Genomic DNA, 5,261 nt, shown 5'->3' with positions numbered 1-5,261 from the left:
TGTTGTTGGGAATGTAAACTAGTACAACCACTCTGGAAAAAAATTTGGAGGCTACTTAAAAAGCTAGACATTGATCTACCATTTGATCCAGCAATTCCAGTCTTGGGGATACACCCAAAAAGCTGTGACACAGGTTACTCCAGAGGCACCTGCACACGCATGTTTATTGCAGCTTATTCACAATAGCCAAGTTATGGAAAAAGCCAAGATGCCCCACCACTGACGAATGGATTAAGAAAATGTGGTATCTATACACAATGGAATTTTATGCAGCCATGAAGAAGAATGAAATGTTATCATTCGCTGGTAAATGGATGGAATTGGAGAACATCATTCTGAGTGAGGTTAGCCTGGCCCAAAAGACCAAAAAATCATATGTTCTCCCTCATTTGTGGACATTAGATCAAGGGCAAACACAATAAGGGGATTGGACTTTGAGCACATGATAAAAGCGAGAGCACACAAGGGAGGGATGAGGATAGGTAAGACACCTTTAAAATTAGTTAGCATTTGTTGCCCTTAACGCAGAGAAACTAAAGCAGATACCTTAAAAGCAACTGAAGCCAATAAGAAAAGGGGACCAGGAACTAGAGAAAAGGTGAGATCCAAAAGAATTAACCTAGAAGGTAACACACACGTACAGGAAATTAATGTGAGTCAACTCCCTGTATAGCTATCCTTATCTCAACTAGCAAAAACCCTTGTTCCTTCCTATTATGACTTATATTCTCTCTACAACAAAATTAGAAATAAGGGCAAAATAGTTTCTGCTGGTTATTGAGGGGGTAGGGGGGAGAGGGAGGGGGCGGAGTGGGTGGTAAGGGAGGGGGTGGGGGCATGGGGGAGAAATGACCCTAAGCCTTGTATGCACATATGAATAAAAAAAGAATGATAGAAATAAACATGCATCTTTCCTTACATTACAGCTGTCATTTCTTTTTCTCATTTTAAGTTTTGCTGGCTAAGAAGCCTAAGAGCCATGGTGAGGGACAGAAAATTCATGCCTAGGTTCAGAAGAATGTAGATCATGTAAAACAATAGGAGAGCTTAGAATCCTTACACTGATCAAACTTCATGAGGTCAGCAATCTTTATTGAGTAAATCTTTTTTTTTTGAGATTTGATCATCTTTACTTCATAAAGAAAACATATATATTTTTTAAAAGGGAGGGGACAAGGAGAAATAGAAATTCCATTGTGATGATAGAGAGACTTGAAATTCTATCTATCACTACTGGTTCATCCTCTTCCTCAGCTTCTCTGGTGAGCATTTGGACTTTTTTATTCACTGCAAAGGCTGGTGATTTGGGGACAGTGATTGGAAGTACCTTATTTTCAGGAACACCCACAACATCTTCCAAGATCTTAGTAGGGCAAGTACTGGAATGAAATTCAAAGTGTCCATCCTCTGATTTCTTCTTTGATTCACTCTTGGATTCTTTTCTCAATTTCCAAATCAAACCCAACCGGCTGAGCAGGTGGTTTCACAGGGGGTTTCTTGAGTAAGATGGGCCCACATTCAAGAATTCTAGGATCAAGTTCCCATGCTTTGATTTTGTATTGTTGCATTTTCTCAACCTCTTTGCCCTCTTGTTCTGCTGCACTTTTGCAAGTCACAGGCCTTGCGAACTGTTTGGGTTGCAGCACAGGAATCTGTAGGTCTCTGGAGATCCTGGTCACAGATTTAGAGGGTAATAGACTAATATCTTTCTTCTTGCTTCTCAAATGGTATCTGTCAAGTTTTCCCTTATGGAAGGCTTTAACCTGCTGTGAAAGAGGCACGGATGTAGAAGCTGCTTCAATAAATGTTCTCTTCTTTCTGTGGGACAGGTTGATAGGCTTCATAATAGCACCTCCTTTCGTCACTTGAGCAGGAAATACAGGATGCCTTTGCAGTTCAGATATAAAGTTCACTTCCTTATACTCTTCTTGGTTCTTAGGATGTTGTTTGATTCGCTTATCTGTGTGGAAGTAGAAGTCAACAGGTTTGGTTACCTGGCTTACTGATTTCTTCACGAGCTGCCCTGCTCCTTCAAGAGCAAGTTTCTTAGAATCTTCATTCTTTTTCCAGCTCTCCACCACCTTCTGCTGCATTTTCATTCTCTTCTCCAACTCTTGCTCCTCACTCCTTTTCAAAACCTTCAGCCTTACAGGTGGCACACAAGGCCCATTATTGTCTTCTCTTGGTTTTCTCTGGGGAAGATTCATTCTTTTTGGAAATATATTGAACTCTACATTCTTCCTCTTCCTTTGGCTTCTTTAATTTCATTTTTTTGGAAGGTGGAATTTCACTGATCATTTCAGGAGTGGCACATCTCCGTGCTTTCATTTGAACATGGCATTTTTCTTTCTGATCCAAATCCTTCTGAGTAGTGAGTCTAACTGATCTTCTTTGAGGCTGGGCTGGAGTATTTCTTGATACGGTTCCCTCAACTCCCAGGGAAGAACAAGCATTTGATGGAATAGAATGTTCTATAAGATTTTCCTTTCTCTTTGTAGTATGTATTACCAACTGGTCTCAGAGGTGTGACATTATCTTCCTGAATTTTAGCATTTCTCAAGGATGTTTTGCTTTGAAAAAGCTCTCATAGCCCATTCTTCCCAGGAAAGTTATTTCCTAAACTGGCCTTCTTGTCAAACCATGAATCTACATGTTCAGTATATTCCTCAGCATTCCAAGATGTAAAATTGATGAAGTATGTCGAGGCATCAAAGGAATAAGTGTTTGAAACCTGTGACATTATCACACCCTTAGAGTGGATGACCAGGTTTTTCCCATATTTGTGCCACTTTTCTCAACAGGTCACCTGTGTCTTAAAATCAGTCTATCTAGTCCACTTGCCTACAGCCTGTCTTAAACTTGTAATATACTCTTTCACATCTCTTCTGAAATCTTGAAGTCTGGCAGATACTTAATAAGAATCTCACCTCACTTTGCCTCAGCTCTGACATCCAAGCCCTGGAAGCCTCTGAGTGGATCTTTTGTTTCTGTGTGTCTTGGTTTTTATAAAGGCAAAAATGCTGGTTTCTTTTCAGAAATTTAGTAGTCTAATATGCACAACCTTTCTACTAAATACATTCTATCTACATATTAGTGTATGGTTTGATGAATTCTATGCTTTCCTTTGTGCAATCTATGGATGCCCAGATGATGTGATTCCTTTTGCCTGGCCCAAACTTTGATGAGGCAACAAGGCACAGCTGCAAGACTGGGATATCAATTCAGGACCAGGGTTGCTGGAATGAGTAGAGGTGTCCAAGAAGTATTGTTAGGTTGATTCCAAAGACAAATATGATTTGAATTTCTAAGTGGAAATGCCTGAAAAGAGAAAAAAAAATATGCATTAGAAAGTTAGTTTGAAAATTGGATCAAATATGATTAAGAGCAGAAATCTGGAGCAATCTATAGACATTGAATTTTTATGTGAGTTTAATTGGGAAGTTTTGATGACTAAAATACTGAGCATGGCCATACATTCAAAGCCACAAAGGCTTCCTTTCCAAAAATTGTATTTTCATCAGAATGGTGTTTATCAAGTATCCAAGTGGCTGCTTTAAACCATATGTAATCATTCCATTTGCTTACTAAGTAGTTGTTTTACTCCCCCTGCATTTGATATACATGAAATTAAATGGGTTCTACTGCAGGAGGACCCATTCTGAAACTGCATTTCTTATTTGTGGAATATGTACTACATGCCAAGTACTGTTGTAGGCAATTGTGACACAGAAGTATAAAACACAATTATTGAACTTATGTTCAGATTTTGAAACAAGACAGGTGATAAACAACATAAATAAGTAAAATACATGCATGTTGGAAAACAATGACCTTCAAGAAAAAAAAATAAAACAGAGAATGGGATGGGCACTGACATTTTAAACTGGGTAAGGAAAGCCTCACTGAAAATTTGACAGTGTGAGCAGGAAGGAAGTAAGAATAAGTCATGTGGATAGCTGAGAAAATGGCACTCCTGCCTCAAAGCACAGGCTGTGAAACAACCCAAGTTGACCATGCTCAACCATTTTACTGGAAAGGTAAGAATGAATTCATACAGAAAACTGTACAAAATTGTGTGTGAGAGAAGGACAGAAAATGAAAAACCAATTATAAAGTCCAAGCAAGAGTTGATGTCAGCAAAAATTAACACAAAAAAAAATGCTTGTTAATACAACTAACAATGAAACTTTATGAAAAGTATATTAGGAAAGTAATTTACAACAACATTAAAATGATACTTAATGACAAAAATGTTGTACATTAAAACAGTAAAATATTGATGTAACAAATTTAACTAGGCAGAAATAAATGAAAAAAATCCCATATTTTTTCATTAAACTAATATTAAAGTGCCCATACTAACCAAGACAATTCTGAAATTCAATGTGAACTCCATCAGAATTCTAGTGGCATTTTTTTAGAAACAGGAAAAAGATCCTAAAATTATGTGGCATTTCAAAGAACCTTTCATACCCAAATCAATCTCAAGAAGAAACACAAAGCTGGAGGCCCACCCTTCATAATTTCAAAATGCAGTAATGCCATAATGTTCAAAACAGTGTGTATTCACATAAAGATAAATACACAGAGAAGATGAACAAAATAAATAACTCAGAAATAGACTTTCACAGATATGTTCAAATGATTGTCAACCAAGGTGCAAGTCTACACAATGGGGAAAGCATTGTTTACTCAACAAATAGTATTAAGGAAATGGATTCTCACATACAAAGAAATGAAGCTGTATCCTTATCTTAATCCACATACAAAAATGTTGTTGTGGTCATTTCTCACTCTTTCTACACCACTAACTGCTACCCACCCACACCTACTTCACTATTAGCAGGTAATTTTTACAACATAGACACAGGAGAAAATAAATATCATAATCCTTCCCCAACCTTCCACACAGCAGTGGCACTTTCAAATAGTTTTTCTGCCTGCAAAGATACCCTCCTCTTCTTTTCATGATTATATTCCCTGCCTCCTGATGTGTTCTCCACCTCTACCTCATGGATGTGGCTTTGTCATCCATTGTCCTTTTTACCACATCATCATTCATTGTCACACCAATTCCATCTACAAAAATGTTTAAGTACCCATACTACTTAAGTACCTTTCATTTTATCCTCTTCATTATTCCAGCTCCTGCCCCATTCATTTTCACACAACATTTTTCTAAAGATAAATCTACACTCTGTCTTTTTAAATTCCCACTTATATTTGCATCCTATTGCATATCTGGTATATGCTCTCCTCAT

General features: G+C 37.6%; 1 pseudogene; it reads right to left on the bottom strand.

Annotated features, from left to right (window-relative positions):
* Nucleotides 1–1,025: 1,025 nt before the first annotated feature.
* LOC109702634 (targeting protein for Xklp2 pseudogene) lies at nucleotides 1,026–2,740 on the bottom strand (annotated as a pseudogene).
* Nucleotides 2,741–5,261: the final 2,521 nt, after the last annotated feature.

This window comes from Castor canadensis, chromosome 8 (assembly GCF_047511655.1).
Source record: "Castor canadensis chromosome 8, mCasCan1.hap1v2, whole genome shotgun sequence".
NCBI lineage: Eukaryota > Metazoa > Chordata > Mammalia > Rodentia > Castoridae > Castor > Castor canadensis.
Note: the sequence above shows the minus strand (reverse complement) of the source record. Positions and strands in the feature narration are given on the sequence as shown.